At 42.3% G+C, this 23,757-nt stretch overlaps 1 protein-coding gene across 1 annotated transcript in view; it reads left to right on the top strand.

Moving 5' to 3' along the window:
- The window catches only part of PLS3 (plastin 3), a 254,813-nt gene that overhangs the window by 82,949 nt on the left and 148,107 nt on the right, over positions 1 to 23,757 (top strand). Inside the window, exon 2 of the mRNA XM_082264386.1 lies at positions 17,210 to 17,261. The gene's annotated coding sequence lies outside the window, so the exon portion shown is untranslated. The remainder of the gene's footprint in view (positions 1 to 17,209; positions 17,262 to 23,757) is intronic.

Below are 23,757 nucleotides of genomic sequence, written 5' to 3' on the forward strand. Positions count from 1 at the left end.
ATGCACTGTATTAGGCCTGGTGTACACTAGTGTAAGTTAGATCTAATTTCAGGTATTTTTGGTAGGATCAGTGGGCTTTATATTGTTTGCTCAAACCGATATAACAACGCTTTCAGTGGTACACGTAACCTAAAACGTAGAAACGAATAAGGCTGCATTCACATGTCCGCATATGGATCGCAGGCAGAATCGCCGCGATTCCGCCCGTGATCCGGAGATCATTGCAAATAGCGGGACGCCTGTGCGTTGCCCGTGATTTGCAATAGCACCCCAAACACTGAGCGACGTTGCCGCGATTTCCGCCTGCCGAATCGTGGTAACATCGCGCAAAAAAAAATCGCGGGACGCATTACGCCCAAAAAAGTACAAGAGCTTCTTTGGAGCGTATTGCGTCTCGCAATTTTTTTTTTGCGCGATGTTACCGCGATTCGGCAGGCAGAAATCGCGGCAACGTCTCTCAGCGTTTGGGGTGCTATTGCAAATCACGAGCAATGCACAGGCGTCCCGCAATTTGCAATGATCTCTGGATCGCGGGCGGAATCTCAGCGATTCTGCCAGCGATCCATGCGCTGACATGTGAATGCAGCCTTAGTGAAGGCCAAGATTGTGGATTACATACACTTTAAAGACGCATGAGAACCTACAAATCCTACACTGCAGATAGATGCTGCATTTTCATGTCCCATGCTTTCCAACAGATTCCCAACAGGAGCAGGTGAAACATTCATCTTGGTTGGTGAATAAAGCACTCGGCAGGCTTGCTTGAAAGCAGTGTGGGTCCTTTCACTGTTGGGTTTGGGAAAGACCTCCTCAACTGGGTCCCAGAAACTTCATAGACTTGGTCCAAGAGTAAATTCTGGTAAAAACATTTTTGTGGGGTTTAAGTCTTGATACCACGAGGTGCCTTTTTAAAGTGTACTTATTGACCATAACATTTTGTGCATCTAGGAAGCCCCCCTTAATCTAATTATGGATATAGACCTCCACATTCCAATGTGATGCTCCTCCAAACCATCCAACAATCCAGTGGGGGCTCTGCTTATAGCTGCTGGTCTGTAAGCCAGATGTCTATTTTTTTTTTTTTGCACTTTCTACTGAAAATGCTTTGTACTGTAGCAATGCCTTCAAACAATGCGACATGGTAGTGGAATGTGGAACATCAGAAAACTAGTGGGATCTTTCGCACTGACTGTAACGTTCTAAAGAATACACAAAAAATGGCGGAGAGGGATTATGAGAAATGGGGTTAAACGTGAAGATTGCCCTAACGTGGTTAGAGCTTAAAGGAATGATGGGGTTTGCTGATGAAACATTAATTTAATCAATGAGTTCATTACTACACAAAGCCCTGAAGTGCTTTGCTGATGGTATATCATTGCTTACATGAAATGCATCAAATGCACTCTGGCTTGCTTCCATAGATTGATATTTTGTTGTACAATCAACCAGTAAAAGAAGCCCCATGCCTCAAAAGCTTGCTGTGTATATATAATGTAATTCTGCTACAGTTACTTTCTGACAGTATTAACCTTTGCTACATTATCCACAATGACAATACTACACTGCCTGCACCCAAGCTATAAATGCTCCAGAATTCTAACATTCCTGTAGTCTTCAAATAAACATCAGGTGAATGTTCTCTCGAGCCAAAGGTGACTCCTTTTTGTTTGGAATTTATATTGCTGCAATGGTTGTGCATCCTTATTGCACATCATAAATTTATGATCAGTCATTTTTCACACTCTTGATCATAAAGTCAACTTTTACTTATTGAGGAAGCAATTGGCATCCTATTACTGCCTTCACTGTTTTGCTGCCAGTTCTGCAAAATTCCTGTTTCTTAGAAAGCCTAAACTCTCACATGCTCCCCCCGCACTCGCGTGATGTGGCTTGTTGATTGGGCGTTTATTAGGTATTTAGTGGTGAGATGGGGTAGTGCAAGAAAGTGCAGACTGAGAATAGGCAAAGTCAATAATTGCTTTACATTAAACCTGTAGGTATTTAATTTAATCCACATGAGACAGCCCCTTGTTTACGGTAGGCAAGTTAATTGGGGTTTTCTGATTTCTTCAGGAAGAGGGTGCTCTGTAATGCATGTAGTAATGAATTAATGTGACGTCAAAAAGGCTGAACAGAATTAGAACTACTAACCACCTATATTTGTGTCAGATCACTTTGTCTGGAGTTCAGGTTTAATAGCTGCTAAATAAACAAAAAAAAAAAAAATATCCAAATTCTTCTTTTTGTTTGCTTTCAAAAATGCTCCTTCATGCTTGGCATACTTTACTATGAGATCCTTGAACCAACAGTGGAAGATTCTGGAATATTGGAACAATAAGCATGATAGCGATTTATTTATTTTTTGTTCTATGCTGGAGTCTTTCATTGGGAGTAGGTTGCTGGTCCAAGGATCCTGAAGGTGCACAAAGCAAGGCCGCAAGCCCAGAGGTCTTGGAAATGTTTTAAGGCGTAAAGAGACCCACATTTCCATACAGGTCAGGACCCAGATTTCCTCCAGGTGGGGGTAACGTGGAATTCACAGCATTAGATTTCTAAACTTAATTTTTTTTTTTTACTGGCTTGTTAGGGCTGAATATACACTTTGGACTTTTAAATTACTGAGTGCATTTATTGTCCACGTTGGGGGGTGTGTGTGTATATACAGTATTCAGGATTTGTAACTACAGTATTGGTATATTTTATATTGATTTAAGATTTGTTGTTTTTATCTTTTGATGGACTTTGTGGACAACTGACAATAGATGACTTGAAACTCTGAAGTAATGTTTGTGAATTGGAGCCTCACTTGTATTTGTTGGACCGCATCTGTACTGCTAGCAGGTGATGAGTGCCTTTTGGCAGTCCGATAAACCAGTAAATCTGAGTGGGCCTGATCCTTATACAATGTGTTGCTTAATAGAAAAACAAAGTACTGCATCTGTGCCATTGTTTTCATCGCGTGAGTATCATGGGTAATGATGCTTTTAAAGACCCCTCGCAAGGATGGACACTTATCTCCTCCTGCTCCAGAGCCCAAAATAGCTGTTCGCTATAAAAATACCTAATTTAAATAGAAAGTGTTACAAGTATTTAGTACTTTCTTAAAACAGATGTTTGGTGATTTGTTAGGACAATGAATATTTGCCAGTGTGCATTTTACGTTCAACCACAATTTTATAAACAAGCACTGTCCCTCTGGATCTGCTAATTGTCCCTTTTATCTGGAAAGGCATATTCCTGCCCAGTCCAATGGCTGTGCCCCTTCACCGACTTGAGGTTGAGTCAGTGTAAAGCCACCTTGGGTATCGACTAGATGTCAATCTGATTTTAGAATTCGGTTATGTGCATCACTTGCAAGCATGCTAGGTTTGCTGCAAAAAAAATAATTTCTCTTGTTTTTATGTCTTTTCCTTGCAGGGTATTTAAACCGTGTACATTACATGTGATTAGGTGAGGCACTGCCTGATACAGAATAATCAAAAGAGCAATTGCCATTTCCCATATAGGGTCCAAATAATCCTATATGCCCCCCCACATGTTAAGTGGAGGGGGGGGGGGGATTTTGAGGGGGACCCTTACCCATTATTTTTTTTTATGTTGGTGTCGGGTTCCCCTTAAAATCCTTACAAGACCTGAAGGGCCTAGAATGGATTGGATCCACTGACAGCAGATGAGGTATGGTGTTTAAGTCTGCTGCTTAACAACAATTATACTTACTGGTTGCCAAGGACGCTGGTGGCCGTCCACTCCTTAACAACCAGTAAACATTGTTATTAAGGATGCTGGCGGGTCCTTGCTCCTTAACTATGAGGACTGATTGAATATATTCCTTGAATAATGCATGACTAGACCACGACATTTAACCAATAAAGGACTGCCCCACATAAATTTACTGCGGCAGGGCGGCCCTTAAGCACAAAATCAAGTACCTCTGGGATTTTGTAGATGGGCTCTAGGGGGCGACTGTGATGGCCGCTGGCTACCTTGCGATCGTTCAGGAGAATGACAGAAAGGCAGTCTGCCTATGTAAACAAGGCAGACAGCTGTTCTGTCAGACAGAAATTGAGACTTCTTGTGTTCCTACTAATTGGAAACCGATCTCTCTTCCTGCAGTTAGTCCACTCCCCCACAGTTACAAAGCACTCCCTAAGAGCACGCTTAACCCCTTGATTGCACCTGATGTTAACACCCTTCCCTGCCAGTGTCATTTATACAGTAACATTGCATAATTTTAACACTGATCACTGTATTGGTGTTACCGGTCCCCAAAAAGTGTAATTTAGTGTCGATTTGTTCGCCGCAATGTCGCAGTCCCGCTAAAAATTGCTGATCGCTGCCATTACTAATAACAAAAAAAATAATTTCCTAAATCTATGAATCGGGCTATACCCGCGCTTGGTAATGAATGTATAAATGTCCAAAAATCTGTTGTACACTCTAATTAAAAACTAGGATAGATGACTGTAAAAATTAAATATCAACAGAAAATGGGCTGCTGCTGATAACAAAGGTAAATAATTTATAAACTATGGAATGTTATAAATGTCTTATAGCGTATATAAATTAAATTCATAAAAGTGCATTTGCTTATCAATAAATGTGCTTAAATATAGTAACTTATCTATAAATATTCACCAATGAATACATCAATCCAAAATGATGTGCAGAACGAAGCAAGCAACCAATCAATAGTGTGCCAAGTATTTTCTATAGCAGAAGGAATGTTCTATAGCAGAAAGAAAAAAAATTTTTTTTTTTTTTTTGTTTATAGTGCCACAATGTCTTGGGCCAACCCTGGACTGGGTTCATGCTATAGTACGAAACAGTGAGATCACTTTGAAAGATAATCTGTGCTTTACCAACACAAACTCAAATGAAGAATCTGAGTTTAAGGCTACGTTCACATGTTAGCGTAGCGGATTGTGGGCAGAATCACATCACATGATGCCCAAAAAAGGTACAAGTGCTTCTTTGGGGCGTCATGCGACCCACAATTCAGTTTGCGCGATCTTACCGCGATTCGGCAGGCGGAAATCGTGGCAATATCGCACAGCGTTTGGGGTGCCATTGCAAATCAAGGGCAACGCACAGGCGTCCCGCGATTTGCAATGATTTACAGATGGCGGGCAGAATCGCGGTGATTCTGCCTGCGATCTGCTACGCTAACGTGTGAACGTAGCCTAATAGTCGGCATTTCATACAGTTCTCATAAGTAGAATATTTACATGGAGGTATTGTACTAGGGCTGCAGCTAATGATTAGGTTAATCGGATAATAACCTTAAAAAAAGTGTGGTGTAAAATTTAGTTAATATGTAAAGTTTAAAAAAAAGGCAATTTATTCCTAAATATTTATATGCAGTGGTAAATCTAAATGACCAACTATATGGTTAGGGAACAATCTTTATTCCACTCTGAGAATAACCGATAGCAGACATATATTGTATATACTATTAGTTGAATCTGGTAAATAGCAGACTCAGATCAAATTTTTTTATTTAAAGAAAAAATACTTTTTCTTTTCTTTCTCTGAATATTAGACAGAGCTGTAATATGATGTATGACAGACTCCCTTGTCAAAGGCAGGTGGCTTGATAAGACACCCGTGCCTGCTGTCACTTATGCCGGACAAACAAAAACAATGTCTTCCTTCAAAAAAGTCATTTTAAGAACATTTGATTTTCAAATTGTTAGTGGGGTCAAATCGACATTCGTTTTCGACCAGTGACGCTTCGAAAGAGAAGAATAGAAAACTTCTTGGTCAAGGAATTTTCAGACTGAATCTGTTTTTTTTTTTTTTTTTTTTTTTTAATTTAATTTTAAAACAATGTTAAAAGCAAGTGAAATTTTCAAACCACATTCTTTCAGCGAATGTACGAAGATTTTTCATCTGAATTGTCTCGTCCAAAAATTGATGTGCATGGCTCGGTTCACACCTATGCAGTTTGCTGTCCATGCTTTTGCTGTGCTTTTTGCGCATGCAATTTTTCTGAGATTTGTGTTTTGCATTTTTTTAATGCTTTTTTTGGCCAATTTGCTGTTGGGCAGATTAAAAAATACAACAAACATGTTATACTTGCCTGCCCTGTGTAGTGACTTTGCACTGAGCAGTCCTGATTCTCCACTTCTAGGGTCCCCCTGGCTACTCCTGCCTTCAGAATGTCCCAATAGAAAGCTGCAAAGTATAGTATAGAGTGCCCCTATAGCAAGGTTAAAAAGTCTGCCTTTTTAGAACCACTCACTTCCTGCCCAGGACTACATGTCCCATGATGCATTGCTCCTCAAACATTCAAGTTCTAAGGCACTTACTGACATCTATAGACGGTGTACTGGGCTGTATGTGTGCTTCACTGTGTCTTCTGATATGTAAACAAATAATGCATTCTGTAAGCAGGCCAACTAATCAGCTGACCAGCTAATCGATTATGAAAATAGTTTGACTACTAGTTTCATAATTGATCGATAAGTAGTTTCGACCCTATATTGTACCATATTTAATGATGCTGAAGGTGGCTCCTTATTCAAATACAGAAGTTCGCCTCCTTTCCACACAGCTTCTTATTCATGTTGGGTCTTTATGCGCGAAAGTGATTGATTTACTATCTGCAAAGTATTTATAACAAACTTGGGAAATTTGGCAACAATTCTTTATTTAATGGGGTAATTCGGAATAAATCTTTTTCTCTATGAAAACCATCTTGGCTCACCCAGCTGTGATTTATTTTCATATAATTGGGCATCCATCCCTCTATTAAAGTTCAATTTGGGCTGAGCCAAGAGATCATTCATAAAGTAAGGCACCAAACATGCCACTCTGACAGCCATGCATTTCAATGGGAAATTCTGAATAAGAAACTAAGCTATTCATATATGAAAATCATCTTGGCTCACCCAAATTCCACTTTTTATACTAATTGGGCATCCTGCTAGATAGGTTCAATTTGGCCTGAGTCAAGTGATCTAAATCATAAAATATGGCACCAAACTTGGCACCCTTTCAGTCATCTGGGTGAACTAAAATGGTTTTCATCGAGAAAAATTTATTCCCAATTACCCCATTAAATGCATGGCAGTTAGGGAGATAAAATTGTTGAAAATTTCCTCATTTTGTTATAAACTTGGCAGATCGTAAGTAATCACTTTTGTGCATAAAGACCCAACATGAGTAAGAATCAATATGAAAAGGAGCCAACTTCAACAATTGAATAAGGAGCCACCTTCAGCATCATATATATTTACTATTCTTGTGCTTGCTCTCTCTCGTTCTTGCGCTCTGTTGCTTACTCTCTTCTTCTTGCTCTATGCTTTCGCTGTCGTGCTCGCGCTTTCGTTTTTGTACTCATTCGCCCTCTCGTTTTTGCATTTGCTCATTCTCTTGTTATCGCTGTTTTGTTCTCCAAGCCACTTGGTTATCACTTTTGCCTTATGGTAAGGTGCTCCATCATGCTGGTAAAGGCGTTGTTCATCACCAAACTGTTCTTGGATAGTTGGGAGAAGTTACACTCAGAGGATGTTTTTGTACCATTCTTCATGGTTGTGTTATTAGGCAAAATTCTGGGTAAGCCCACTCCCTTGGCTGAGAAGCAACCCCACACATGAATGGTCTCGGGATGCTTTACTGTTGGCATGACACAGGACTGATGGTAGCGCTGACCTTGTCTTCTCTGGACAATTTTTTCTGGATGCCCCAAACAATTATAAAGGGGATTCATCAGAGATAATGACTTTACCCGAATCCTCAGCAGTCCAATCCCTGTAACTTTTGCAGAATATCAGTCTGTCCTTGATGTTTTTCCTAGAGAGAAGTGGCTTCTTTGCTGCCCTTGTTGACACCAGAGCATCCCCAAAAAGTCTTCTCATGGTAGTGCATGCAGATGCACTCACACCTACCTGCTGCCATTTCGGAGCAAGCTCTGCACTGGTGGTGGCCTGATCCTGCAGCTAAATCACCTGTAGGAGATGGTCCTGGCGCTTGCAGGACTTCTTCGGGCCCCTGAAACCATCACAAATGCAGTGGAAATTTCTTTTTTTTTTTATAGAATTGATCATCAGAGTATATGCAAATTGCCATCATAAAAACGGAGGCAGCAGACTTTGTGAAAAATCATATTTGTGTTCGGCTCAAAACTTTTGGCCACGGCTGTATATTGCATTTTCATGATGGAGTCAGCAATAATCCACCTTCATGTTTCTAAAATGATTCCTTTCTATCAACTTTACTATAATGTTGCTAGCCGTGGTTCTTAGTTGTGCAGAACTGTACCTGGGAAACTGACATGAAGATGCGTGTTTTTTTTTTTTTTTTTTAAACATAACTATTTATGGCCCTAGTGTTTGCATACCATCCATATAATCTTTGGCCTGTCAGAATTTAAGGTATTTACAGCACTTAGGCTCGGTTCACATTTATGCGCTGCGGGAAGGCTGCAAATTCGCAGCCTGTTCCCGCATCGCACACGCACCCCCGGCAGTTCACACTGCCATATGCGATCCGTTGGGGGTGTCAATGTAATCTTAACGACACCCCCAGTTTGATCGCATATCGCAGTGCGATCGTGCAGTTCGCACAGGATCGGATCGCACAAGTGTGAACTGCTGTGCGATCCGATCCTGATGCTGCTGCAAAAATGCCTCCTGTGCGTGTTTGCTGCGGGTGCGATGCGAATTTAGCCATACAGTTTGTATGGCTAAACTCGCACCGCACAGCCGATCGCATGTAATGTCGGAGCAGTGCGCTCCAACATTACATGCGAACCCCGCACACGCACAAGTGTGAACCGGGGCTTAGTCTTAATACTTGGGCAGAAAATATATACAGTACATTAAGAAATGTATATTTGTGAAGGCTTTCCACAGGGTGGATTTGATTTGAATCAGGTAGATTTAAAGCCTGATTTAATTGAGGATTAAAATCAATAGTAAAAAGCCTTGATTTTCAATCGTAATTTTTAAGGAGCAACTATCGTCTCTGTCCCATAGCAGCTCCTCTAACCCACTGTTGACTCACCAACCATCCCTTTTACTTCAATGGAATAGCTGGTGATGCAACAAGGTGAGGGATGTGAAATGACCGGTGCTCTTTAAATGTAAGGTTCTTGCTGGTAGTTTGTGTGAAATTGTGTGATTACATCAGTGCACTGCATGTTATCTCATCTTGCAGAGCTTGGATTCATTGAAGGAGTTTACCAAAAATGTAAATATTGCAGAATAACTAAGCTCAATTTCGTGTTGGAAAAAAAAAAAAATATTCATGTACCCAAGTAGAAAATTATTTTTAGAAAGATTTTTACTCCTAAGAGCATGTTATTAAAATAAATGTGATTAAAAAAAAAGCAGTTTTTTTTTAAAAAAAAGCAGTTTTTAATAAAACCTAATTGTTTTTTTTTTTATCCACCTTAGTGAAAAGTGGGCTCTTTCCTTCATCTGGTATCATTGTGCCCTTCCCAGATAATCAAATTTTGTGCCCCCAAGTTGTTGTCACTATTGCTAGACATAACTTGATTTAGTGTGTGTAAATTGTACATGACATGTAGCTGTCTAGTATCACCCAAAAAATGTAACCAGGCTGGTGGTTGGGCTTGTAAGCACAATTAGGCTGCTAAAAAGCTGACATTTTGTTGATCTTTGTTCATGCTTGAGAGCAGTGCAGAGATGTCTTTGTGAGCGGTCAGCTGGGGCTTCACTTGGTGCTTGTTGACATAAGATTATCTCCCAATTAAGCTCAAATCTTGTGGATTAGACAATCGTCATGTCACTCTTGGACCTGTGCTGACCACGGTGTTCACGGGGGATGCACCTGTGAATTTCAGGTGTCTGCACAATAAAGAATATATATTCACATGAAAAATGGCATGCTTGCACCTCCCTGTATATCACTCCCAGAAATATAATGTATATATATTTAATAAATTGTGTGTGACGCTACCAACATAATAAAACTGTCGCTAAAAATGATTGATAGTATAAATACAAACCAAATCATTTGAACAAATATTTTGATAATTCTGTACTTTTCCAAATAGGCTCTTTTCACTAAGAGCCGGTTCACACTGAGGGAATCTGACTTCGGGGCGCGACCTGTGAAGTCTCGTGCACCACTGTGCACTGCGACTTGCAGGGACTTCACATAATGGAAGTCTATGCAAGTCGCTCCCAGGTCGCCCCGAAGTAGTACAGGACCCTTTTTCTAAGTCGGAGTGACTTGTGTCGCTCCTATTAGAACGGCTCCTGTACTACTCAATGGACCGTGACCTACCGCGACTTGTCAGGCTGACAAGTCACCTGACAAGTCGCGCTAGTCTGAATGGGCTCTTAATAGTGACATTCCACTTCACCACCCTGGTACATTTCCAGTAGTGAATCTGCTCATTTCAAGACTATAAAATAATGGATGGGCAAAATAGGCAAGGTGCCATTAAATAGAAGAAAAAACACCCACGGTTGGAATACCTGAAATCCTATCCTGGAGAATCCAATACAAGCCCACCCACTTGATGATACAAATTTTCCCTCAAATCAATAATGCCAGAGGATCTAGTGCTCTGTTTAAAGTCAATATTTATTGCTAAAAATAGACTATTCTCATTATAGCCATCAAAAATAGCAAATCACATTAAGACACCTGTCCCTTTTTAATACATTGGAGAGGGGTAGCTGCTAGTAGTATACAACCACCGCTCTCGCCTGAACCGAGCTGGCCTACGTGATGACGTCACGGCCTTCACTCCCATCTTTTTGCGTTCGGTCCCTAAGTGGGGACTTTTTTAGATTTCTTCTATTTGATTGCATCCTGCCTATTTTGACCCCCAGATCTTTAAGAGGTCAGTCTCAATGTGAACAGATTCACTATTGGAAGTGTACCAGGGTGGTTGTGTAGATTGTCACGTTTGGAAGGTGGCAGTACACCATTACCTGAAGACCTTTTTGGTCTAATCGCGGCACATAAAATGTTTGTTTAAAATATTGTTTGTTCAATTTAATTTTTTGTAATTATAGGTTTATCAATTGTTTTCATCAAACATTTCATTGTGTTAGTAGAGCCACACTTTATTAAAGGAGTTGTAAAGTCTAAAGGTTTTTCTGCATTATGGTGAAAAACCACCTTGGTTGTAGCTGCCCCCTGGACCAGCTGTTGTTCTTACCTGTATCCGAACATTCCAGCGACGAGCACGAGCCCAGCAGCTCTAGTCTCTGTCTCAAGTCCTCCTTGGGATAGATTGATAGCAGCAGGAGCCATTGGCTCCTGCTGCTGTCAGTCAAATCCAGTGACACTAGATCGGTGGGCGGGCTGAGTCCTGCTGTCTGTGTCAATGGACACAGACAGCAGGACTCGGGAGCGTACCTGCACGGGTGCCCCCATGGAAAGCGGCTCTCTGTGGAGGCACCGAATGAGGAGCCAGGAATGCCGCCGGGGCACCCCAGAAGAGGAGGATCAAGGTTGCTCTGTGCAAACCCTTGCACAGAGCAGGCAAGTATAACCTGTTTAAAAAAAAAAAAAACCTTACAATCACTTTTATTCGTATTAAAAATGTGTTTGTGGAAGAAGTAGTTGAATCGGTAAAACAATTAAAGCTCATTGTAACATTGTGATTTTACAATGTTAGAGTTGCACAATGGGATTGTACAATGACACTTTCATAAAAACAAAGTGATATTAAACATTTTTTTTTTTAACAAACGTTATACCTACCTGCACCGTGCAGTGGTTTTGCACAAAGCAGCCTGGATCCTCCTCTTCTTTGGTCCTCCATCCTGCCAAATACCCCCAGAGCAAGCAGCTTGCATTAGGGGGAACAAAGCAGGCTTGCTTCTGAGCCGCTGCCCCGCTTGTCCATTCACACAGAGAGCTGCGGCTTGGCCCAGCCCCTCTCTCTCCTCATTGGCTCACTTGCTGTGATTGACAGCATATTGAGCCAATGGCTCCTGCGATTGCCTTGGCCAATAATGAATGAGTTCCCTGAGAGCTGAGGCTCATCACTGGACGGAGAATGGGCTAAGGTAAGTATTTGGGGATGCTAGGGAGGGGGGGGAAGCACAGAGAAGAACCACTTAATTGTAACCACACAGTTTGCTGTACAGCGGACAATGGCATGTCTCCATGTTTTAGCCCCTAATTATAATTTTCAGATTTAAGTTGATTAATTTTGAGATCTTAAGAATGCTCCCATGTTCTGGGTACAAAATTCTTAAAAATTGTTAGAGCATTCAATAATGCCTTCATTGGGACAACTAATTTCATTTGAAGGCTCTTAACAATTTCAGACTTGCTATTTGAATGGATTCCCAGACACATTAAACAGGGTTCTTTAATTGCTTGTGAAACCAACAAAAGAATAACCTAAAGCAAAGTTTTAAGAACCCTTGAAATAACTTTCCAGTTTCATGGAATCTCCGCTAATTGTATCTACAACTCGTACTTTACAGATAACTAGAGAGACTAATGTCTAAAGCTAATGTATTAGATCACATAATTTTTACCTTTTTTGTTTTTCACTCTGGTGTTCAGTAACAGCCTGCAGAATATGTCCAGTTCCATGGACATGTCTACTGCCTGGAGCTCGGTAGGTGGAGTCGTGACATCACCGAACTCCCCTCCCAGCTCTACGCACCCCAACAAATCTTCCTTGCTCGGGATGGCAGCGCGCACGGCGGGTTTACACCCCTTGGCGAGTCCTGTCCAATCAGACACCCAGAACGGTACCACCTGACTTGAGTCCCACAATGCTCAGGCACCAACCAGCCAATCCAAGAGGAGTTGGGGGGGGGGGGGAGGGATATTTGTGGATGCAGTGGCGGGAGGCATGGCTCTTCTCCATGAGTCTAAATATTTAGTCTGTTAATCACGTGAGAGGGGGTGTGGTGACACATCCATTCATACATCTCACAGATGTCCCCTGGATACATACCAAGGGGAATAATCTATCCTGTTAACACTGAGCCCCCCCATTCCCCCTCATTCACCCTGTATGTATCAAACTTGCATGTTTTGTAGAACGAGTGTTTGGCTAGGGGGGGGGGGGGCATTTATACTCGACTCATATAAAGTCTATAGGCAGTGGTTTTGTATTACCTCTGCCTTGTCATTCACATTTTCCATGTAATTATTTGTAGCACAACCTTGCAGCAACCTCATAGCTATGACTAGGATGTTTTTGAAACACTTGAATGAAGGAATGTGGACTGTGCAGGTCTAAGCTTGAATGGACATGTTTGGAGGAAGAGTCCTTCTGGTATCTACTTCACATATTTTATAGATATTTCTTTTCCAAACCTAGGCTTCGGAAATACCCCAATTTCTTTGCAATCTGCTGGTAGTGCTGCTGCTGTTTTTAGCTTCTGCTGGGCTCTTAATTGACAGTTTGTGTTAAATGGAGCCTAAAATGTGATCTGGCTTTAAGATCTACAAGTAGTCTGAATGCTAAAATAGTCACTGAGCTTCGCTTTTTTGGTTGTTATGGTTTGGCAGGTAGACAACTCTTTAGTATCCTTTTTTTTTTTTTTTTTTTTGTCCGCGGTTTTCTTTAGCTTATCCTCACTTTAAATAGTTTGCTATTTACAGGCATATTTATTAAGTTAGTGCAAAGTGCAATGAATGTGCTGAGTGCCATAGCCCAGATCAGCCAGTGTTTGGGTAATTGTTGTCGCTGCAGGATTTGGTTGCTGTAAATGTGATCTGCTTTGCATATAGTCATTGTGCACTGCTAAGCTCAATAAGCATGGACATGTCATGTTGGAAGTGAAAAACTTCGATTATGGATTTGTTCCAATAGAGTTGAAAAGGAAGCTGATGAGGATCAGAGTAGCAATGCAAATCTGAAAGATTCAATTTACACATGGCTAGTGTATTATTTGTATGTAAACCTCTATTTAATTTAGAGTAAACCTGACCAAAGAATGGAACGTTTAAAGGAAACGGACATGGAAGCTGTCACTTCTCATTCATAACATTCTAGCTACCTTGCTGGCATGCTAACTCTGTCTGAACTACTTTGTCACTAAAACAGAACAAATCTAGATGAGGATTTTAGGCATTACTGACTTTCCTGATCTGCATGGTTGATTTGACTCAAAATAGTGTATTAAAATAATGTCCCACTATAAGGCCCTGTTCACACCTGAGCGTTTTTCAGCTAGTAAAATGCTCATCTCTAAAGTCTCAAAACGCCCGACAAGCAAAATCCTATTCATTTCAATAGCCCCTGTTCATATATGAGCGTTTTGTTGCCTGCAGCAAAACGCCTGAAGCTCAAAGTTGATGAGCTTCTTTTTTGGCAGATTACAAGTGTTTTTGTTAGTGCCTGCCTCCAAACACCTGCAAAAAATGCCTGAAAAGGACCTGAAAAACGATACGCTCAGGTGTGAATGTGGAGCCTAGTGCCAACTAGAATTTCGAAATGAGGTCAGTGATGGCAACTGCCATATTTCCCCGAGGCTATTGTTATTTTAACCACTTGCCTACGAGGCACGTTTACCCCCTTCCTGTCCAGGCCACTTTTCAACTTTCAGCTCTGTCACACTTTGAATGACAATTGCGCAGTCATGCAACACTGTACCCATTTGAAATGTTTATAATTTTTTACACAAATAGAGATTTTTTTTGTTTAATATTTAATCTCCACCGGGTTTTTTTTTTTATTTTTTGCTAAAAAAAAAAAAAAAAGAAAAAAGACTGAATTTTGTTAGTTTTATACAATTTTGCAAACGGGTAAATTTTTCTCCTTCACCGATGTGCGCTGATGAGCACTGGTGGGCATAGATGTCCCTTTAACACAAACAGGTTATCGGCTCTCTTCTCCCCACACTGTCAGCATAAGGAAAGAAAAGCCTATAACAGATGTAAACACAAGCCACTGTCATTGGACACAGCTGATCACGTGGTAAAGGGCTACTGTGATTGGCCCAGCAATCACAGGGCATGCCGCTCAATCATGGGAAAACATCCATGTACACCCTTCCAGATAAGTAAGCCTGTGCTGTAGCCGTCTTTTGGCTACAACACAGGTGGAAAGTGGTTAAAGTGAATTTGTGCCTTGCCAATGCTACAGGTTGACTTTTTAATGCAGAGACACGTGCTTCCCTACAGTTTCATTCATCCAATGGGGGTAAAAGCCATGTGCAAGCTACAAAATGGCAGAATCTTAGCCTACACAGGGCTATGAATAAAAATAGCCGAATAGCGCAATCGGAGTGTAGTAAGGTACATTTATTAATAAAAAGAGCAGATTGGCAACTCATGTAAAGATTCGCCTATAATCAAAGTCCAACTTTGTGGTGTAAATTTCTGCACAGTAGTGAGCCAGATTCCAGAACAGGATAAAGTGATCAGGGCTGTCAGCTGGGTATACCTATAAGGCTAAGTTTTTAGCATATAACTGCGTGGTAAACACACCTACAGTAGACCACTCCGAAATGTGGAAGAATCAGTGCAGAGTCCAGAATTGGGTTCCTGATTCCACCAGCATCTGGATTTTACAAACAATCGCTGGCTAACTATGAATTTTAGTACATGACACACCTGATGCAGACACTATTGAGCTGTTGACCTGGACCCTTTGATGCACACTGATTCTACACATATCTGTAAGTTGCCTATTGTATGTTACTTAGTCTGGTGGCCTCGGGTATCTCTAAGGCTAAGAGAACACCAAACTGACAGCCTTGTACACTTTTTTTATTATGGACTAGAATCTAGCTCATTATAGTGCTGATATCTACACTACTCAAGCCTGACTTTGATTATAAGTGAACCATTACAGGCTCGTGTTAGTTTCCAATTTGCTGTTTTTAATAATAAATGTACTTTGCTTACTACAATCAGATCGCGCCCTCTGCTATTTTTAATTGTACTCCTAGAGATCCTTCAGTCTCATAGAGGAGCTGCATACAGTGTTTGGTAAAAATTCACCCTTGAGTTTTCATTTGAAGATTTGATGCTTTTCCTGCTGAACTCTATACACAAACACTTCATACATATGTGCATCAACCAACTCTATACTAGTGTGTTGTATCCAACCTCTACATAGGGCTATAGACTATTTGTGTGGCCGTGCTAAATGGCCCAGCTCACACGCTCCTCCATCAGTGGAAGTACACATTGTTTCCTTTTTGGCTCCTTGCACTGAGCAGAGATGTGGGAGTGAATTAAAGTTTCTGCTTTGGGAGAAGATGGGTTAAAGGGTAACTCAACTTTTGTTGAGAAAAAAACATTCCCATCTGTGTGATCTATGTACATTACATGGATTTTAACAAACTTTGTTGCAGATTCCTACCCTTTTGTTATACTGAAGAAATCATTGTTGTTTTTCTCTGTGCTAAGTGGGTCAAATGGGAGTGATTTCATAATTATCTGTCAGGTGTGGCAGCTGCAGGGGTCTAATGGGGAAAGCTGCTGGGCCTGCATCCATTTAGACGTGTTCCTATTGGGAGTATCTCACCAAAAATGAAATTTTTTGTTTCAGGGGATGCCTGAAATCTGACTTGTATTTTAGGCAGACTTCTGGAAAAATGGTCGTTTGCATGCAATCGTGCGTATTGGCGTGCATGAGGCGTAAATTGCTGCTTTTTCGATTTTGTTTTTACTAAAGAATGCACAGCGCTTATTTACGCGCCTGTGTGCATAGGCACATTACAATTCATGGGCTGTATTTTAGCTCCGTAAAGACAAAAAAAAAGCTGTACTGAGCTTTTCTAGCTGCAGTGTGCAAGAGGCCTAAGGGTCCTTTCACACGACCGATCCGATCAGATCCGCTTGTCAGTTTTTCAGGCGGACCTGATCGGATCCTCCATGCATCTCTATGGGTCAGCGGTGACATCTCCTCTGACACCCGCTGCTATCTGCTTCCAATCAGGTGGTCCGTACTCATCAGATTTCCCCCATAGAGGACAGTGTGGATCTGACAGCTCCATCTCCGAACACAGAGCGGAGACAGCGCTGCCATCTGCCTGCTCAGCGGGGATTGGTCGCATCGATCCCCGTTGAGCAGAACAGAGTCCGTCGGATGCGGACCGTGTGAAAGGACCCTAATGCTATTTGTTACCAGAAGGTGAACAATTAGAAGGGTGATTAGAGGCAAAAGTATTGTTTTGACATACAGTAAATATTTCATGTTAAACATAATTGCTTTATTTAGTTTGTTAAATGATGATGCTATTATGTATCCTAAATTTTTAAAACATTATCCTCATACTGTTTTTTTGTTGTTTTCTTACAGGCTAAAAGTTAAACCAACTAGGATATTTTTCTAAGAATTCCGTTGCACTTAGGTAAGTTATGGTACATCAGTTATATGAAGAATTTTATTGAACATATTATAGTTGCTACAATGTATAATTTAATCCTAATAAACAGTAACTCCACTTTTGTTGAGAAAATAACCTTCCCCCTTTGTGTAATCTATGTTCATTGCAAGGATTTTCATTGCAAGGATTTTAACAAACTGTTGCATATTCCTACCTTTTGTATTCTGAAGGAATACAGTGCCTTGAAAAAGTATTCATACCCCTTGAAATTTTCCACATTTTGTCATGGTACAACCAAAAACATAAATGTATTTTATGTGATAGACCAACACAAAGTGGCGCATAACTGTGAAGTGAAGGCAAATGATAAATGGTTCAACATTTTTTACAAATAAATATTGGGAAATACTTATATTAAACTGGATTGTACGACTGTTTTACTGTAATGCCTCTGACTTTAGAAGCTTGTCTTTATTGTGTCCAGATTAAGCTGTCAGAATTGTATTTAATGGAAGTAACTAAACCCTAGTTGTTGTCCAGAGCAGTGACAGTTATTTAATTATGCAGTAGAGAAGCATTTCCTTTCTTATGAGAGTCTGAGAGCTACAGGGAAACTAGGCATTGTAGTTTGTATTGCTTATTCGTTCTTCTTTCATCTTAGTGTCTGCCATCATTTTTAGAAGGGTGTTTTTTTTTTTTTTTTAACAATGTTGTACACTGGCATATTAACACAGAGGTCTTCTATCCCAGGAAGAAAATGAAAAACATCAATCTTTAACCACTTGCCGACCGCTCACATTGGTACTACTGCGGCAAAGTGGTTTGTTATCGTCCAGCGACTTAGACCTACGTCGCTGGGCTCCTCCACTTGTGGGCGGCGCGGTCGCCGCCGGAGGCTCGCTCCCGCTGTATTCAGTCTCAGCGGGAGTCGGGCCAGGAGAGGAACGGCGGTTATCACCACCGCTCTTCCCCGATCGTCAGGGATCGAGTGAGGAGATCCACCCGCTTGTGTAAACAAAGCAGGCGGATCTCCTAAGTGACAAGCAGTGACAGATTGCAGGATTCAGCATAGCTGAACCTGCGATCTGTGCCCGTGTCACACAGTCCCCTCCCCCACACACGTTGGTAAGCACCAGGCATACATTAACCCTTTGATCACCAATAAGTTAACCCCTTCCCTGCCAGTGTCATTTTTACAGTAACAGTGCATATTTATAGCACTGATTACTGTAGTAATGTCACTGGTACCCCCAAAAGTGTCAATGTCAGTCAAGGGTCCGATCTGTCCGCCGCTATGTCGCAGTCCCGCAAAAAAAAAATCGCAAATCGCCGCCATTACTAGTTAAAAAAAATAAATAAATAAATAAATAAAAATTACATAAATTTCCCGTAGTTAGTAGCTGCGATAACTTTTTTTTTTTTTTTTTTTTTTTTACCAAAAAAAAAAAAAAATGTAGCAGAAAACAAATTGGCCTAAAATGTTAAACAATTTAGATTTTTACATTTTTTTTTTTGGGGGGGGGGGGGGAATTTCATATAAAAAAAATGTGAAAAATGAAATTTTTCAAAATTGTCGCTTTTTTTGTATATAGCGCAAAAAGTAAAAATTGCACAGGTGATCAAATACCACCAAAAGAAAGCTCTATTTGTGGGGAAAAAAAGGACATAAATGTAATTTGGGTACAGCATCGCACGGCCGCGCTATTGTCCATTAAAGTAATGCAGTGCCGAATTGCAAAATATGGCCTGGTCAGGAATAGGGTAAAATCTTTTTAAGTGGTTAAAAATACGCTCATTGAGATTTTTTTTGTCAGACATGTAGCTAAATACATGTTGGCCTAAATATATAACAAAAATTTAATATATTGGATATTTTTTAACTGTCAAAGTAGAAAAATATTGTTGTTTTTTCAAAATTGTGGCATTTTTTTATTAATATCCCAAAAAATAAAAAGCGCAGAGGTGATCAAACACCACCAAAAGAAAGCTCTGTTTATGGGAAAAAAGGACGTAAATTTTGTTCGGGTACGACATTGCATGACCGCGCAATTGTCAGTTAAAGTCGCACAGTGCCGAATCGCAAAAAGTGGTCTGGACGTAGGACAGCAAAATCCTGCGGTGGTAGAGTGGTTAAAGGTGATGTTAACTTTGGGGAACATGTTGCATGTCCCACCCCTTCCTTTAGCATCTTTAAAAAAAAAAAAAAATATATATATATATATATATATATATATATATATATATATATATATATATATATATATATATATATATATATATATATATATATATATATATATATATATAATCTTATCCTTTTAACCCTTTCACTGCCAGGCCCTGCGCTACACTTTTGAACACAGCGGGCCGCAATACTTTTGCTATTTTTCCATTTTATTTTTCTCTTACAGCTTTCAGAGTTTGTAAAAGACCACCCAAACCATATTTCTCTTTCATTGACAGACAGCTCCAGAATCTTCCTTACCATTGGGTTATGCTGCCCCCTGAAGGAGTAGGACACCAGGCAGGAAAAAGCTTTATGGGGCATCCCCAGGGGATAAACTTCCACTACCTGCTATAGGCACTTAGTTTTTTTTTCTGCCTTGTCAGAAATAAGGACCTAGTTCCTTGCTGGGGTCCTAGCATTTTTTTTTTTTTTTTAAACAGATTTTAGGGTCTCCTCAGTTTGGCCAGAGATAGCGACCCAATCTCAGCTACACAGCCCCACTGGACGGGTCATAGCCCCACTGGACGGGTGCTGGCAGGTGAGTTGGACATCTTGTAAGGATGCAAACAACCTGGTCTCAGCCTTAGACTCAGCGTGCTTCTGGCCCGCAGCACCCCCATTCTGATGGTGCGGTGGTCTGCCTGGAGTGGTGCCCACCTGGTTCTATAGTGTGCAAAGTAGCTGTCCCCCCACTACCCCCGGTGGGTTTTGATGTGGACGTGGGCCCCTTCCTGGGATGGTAACACCCCTGGGCTCTCCTCCACCCCCCCAGCCCCTTTGAACAGTCACTGGATCTTTTGGCCCCCCTGACACAGCCGGATCAGGCCAAAAATTTAGGCCGCAGCTTTGCAGCCTACTCTTGGCTGACCGAGCTTCTGGCCAAGCTGACCGAGCTGCTGACTGGCACCTGTGTTAAGCGGCCCTGCTGACTGAGCTTCAGCTGCGCTGGGCTCGTGCCCTGGCGGCTGGGCCCCCTCAAAAATTTAGGCTGTGGCCTACTAGGCCACATGGCCACATTGGGTCCCGCCACTGGGGGGGTGGCCACGGAGTTTAGCTAAAGCCCTCAACTCTCCCCCTGGGCATCTGCCGGACTGTGGACTTGGGCAAATGTGGCTAATCCTCCATTAACATTTAGGCCACGTCCTGCGACCTGCTGGGCCGTATGGACAGCCTGGCGCCTCCCTTGAAACCGGTGGTGTCGTGGGGGTGCTTCATTTTTAGTGAGTGTAGCAGCCATTATTGTGTGAGCAAGGATACTCTGTCTGTGCGTCTGCATCACCCTGCTTTTTTGCAGGGTCTAATAGGTGGTCCTTTTGTGGACTTTTGGCCGGCATCTCCTTGCCTGTTGTGTTTTCAGGATGAGCTTAGTATATAGCGACCCTACTGGGTCTGCGTCCATGCATTTCGAGTGCTCTGATAGTGAGGATGATTTCCCTTCTGCTGCAGCTGCACATTAAAAGGTGTTGGTGGATGCACCGATTTGTATTGGTGCGAGAAACTTTCAACATTGAGGATGCAGCTGGTGCTGCAGATCCTCAACAGCGGCAAAGGTATTACCTTTTCCCACCTACTGTGACAAAATTGTCGCGAGTCAGTGGAGTTGTCCTAAACGCACTATGGCGGTGCGGAAGCATTTCGATAGACTGTATCCCTTGAGGAGTTTGTTGAATACCTGGGCAGTCTCACCTTTGGTGGACTCTCCGGTCTCCAGGCTGAATAAATTCACCCTAATTCTGTTGGGAGGAGTCTCCGATTTTTAAAGATCCTTTTGACAGGAGAGCCGAAACTTTGGTCCGCCACATGTTTACTGTGGCCGATTCGTTCCTTAGGCCGGTGTTCACCATAGCATTGGTGTCCCTGACTTTCATGAGTGGGTAAAGCTTTTGCACCAGGATCTGGATGGGGAACAGCTTCCCCCTGTCTTGCAGAGCTGGCAGACTAGTTGGTCCAGGGGTTGCAGTTTGTCTGTGATGTCTCTCTGGATGTGGCTCCCTTGGTCTCTGGGCTGTCCGTGACAGCAGTGATCCTTCGGCGCATGATATGGTTAAAATGCTGGTCTGTGGACCAGACTTTCCAGAAGGCCTTATTGTTCTTTTCTTTGTGGGGGGATCGCCTGTTCGGGCCTCCCTGGATGATGTCATTAAGGGTCTTTCGTAGGGAAGAGTACTCTTCATCACGGGCTGCCAGGGGCAAAAGAGTGTCGTCGCAGTCGTGAGCCTTTTCTTCTCTCGGCTCATACCCGGATTTTTCGTTCCTCAGGATCTCAAGTCAAGGGATCCAAGCCTGTCAGGACCTCCTCCAGAGGTTCCATGAGGACCTGGTCTGGTATGCCGAGAGCTGGTCCTTCCAGACCTGCACTCAGCCCTCTTCTGCCTGAAGGGGCGCCCTTACTCATATCAGGGGTGGGGAGGGACGTCTTTGCTTATTTCTAGACCTCCCTGATTCAAGACAAGTGGATCCATGAGCTGGTTCGGTCTTGCAACAAGATCAAGTTTTTTTTAGTCTTATCCTCCAGAGAGGTTCTTTCCCTCCATCCTGTGTTTTATCCCCAGACTGCCTGCGAGGTCTCTTCAGGGCATTCAAGACTTGCTACTACAAAGAGTGATTGTTCTGGTCTAGGAATCGAACGTTTTTTTTTTTTTTTCATGGGTTTGATTCACTCATGTTTGCAGGTCCCAGGAAAAAAAGTGAGGTACGTCCAATCTTGGACCTCAAACTCTAAACCGCTTTGTGCGGGTACAGATGTTCCGAATGGAGTCCATTTGTACGGTAGTGGTATCCTTACATCAGGGGGATCTTCTGGCCTCTATCGATATCAAGAATGCTTACCTTCATTTTCCGATGTGTCGGTCATCCGCGCTTCCTCCAGTTGCCATGGGCGAGGAGCATTGTCAAGAGGTCTCGCCTCAGCTCCTCGGGTCTTCACAAGTGTTGGCCCCAGTGTTGGCGGGAAATTACTGTGCGGACTCCGCAGGATTTTGGTTGGAAAATTTAATCTCAAGATATTGGCTCTGGTTCTGTCCACCTAGTTGGACTATCTGGGTATGCTCTGGACTCTGGATCAGCCAGAGGGTGTTCCTCCCATGGGACAAGTTCCAAAATCTGCAGGATGCAGTTTGGCTCCTGTTTTCCAGCAGTCAGTTGGCTCTCAGGACTTGCGTGCGGGTGCTGGGTCTGATGGTGTCTATCTTTGCGGTGGTTCTGTTTGCACAGTTCCACATGAAACCTCTGCAAAGAGATTCTTGCCATGTGGAGCAGGAATCCACAGTTTCTAGACAATCTGATCCTGTTGAGCTGGGGTAAGAGAGGGTCCCTGATTCTGTGACTTCCCTTTCTGGCTCTTTGACAGGGTAAAGCTCCCTTCCCCTGTACTGGACGGTGGTCACCACGGATGCCAGCCGGTTCGAGTGAGGTGGCGTTTTTGGCATGGATTGTGTTCAGGGGGTCTGGACTCTGGAAGAATCCAGACTACCAATCGATATACTGGACATTTTGCTCCGGAGGTGTTTCATCAGTTGTGTCTCCGGTGGGGAACTCCTGAGGTGGTCCTGTTGGCCTCTCATCTCAACAGGAAGGTGCTTAGGTTTGTGGCATGGTCTCAGGATCCTTTGGCTGATGCCACAGATGCACTGGTGGCTCCTTTGGGGCCAGTATCTTCTGATGTACGTCTTTCTACTAGAACTTCTGCCAACACTCCTGCGTAGGATCAAGGCAGGGATTATGGCAATCCTTGTGGCTCCAGATTTAGTATGCAGATCTGATATGGTTGGTCTTATGCAGATCTGATATGGTTGGTCGTCGATGCTCCCTTGGAGACTTTCTCTTAGAGGAGATCTGTTGGCTCAAGAGCCAATCTTCCATCTTGCCTTACAGTTGCTGGCTTTAACAGCTTGGCTGTCGGAAGCCAGATGCTGAAGGATAGAGGGTTGTTTGAATCGGTGATTCCCACGCTGCTGCAAGCTAGTATATCTACTTCTAGGATGAGCGTACTTTGCAAGTGGGAATCTCTTAGAGTTCATCCCTGCTCCTTTTTCGGTGACTCAAGAGTTTAGCTTTCCTCCGAGGGATTGAGCAGCGTCTAGTCTTGAGTACCATCAAGGGCCAGGTTCGGCCTTGGTCGTTTTCTTTCAACGTCCTTTGGCTATGCATTCTTTGGTTTGCACTATTGTTCAGAGGGTTTGCCACTTCCCCCAGTGCGATCTCCATTGTCCCTGGTGGGATCTCTACTTGTTTCTGTCGGTTTTTAAGAACCGCCATTCGAAAACATTTGCGAGATTCCTCTACTTACATTGT

This window comes from Pelophylax lessonae (assembly GCF_965119305.1).
Source record: "Pelophylax lessonae genome assembly, chromosome: 7".
In the NCBI taxonomy this organism is placed as follows: domain Eukaryota; kingdom Metazoa; phylum Chordata; class Amphibia; order Anura; family Ranidae; genus Pelophylax; species Pelophylax lessonae.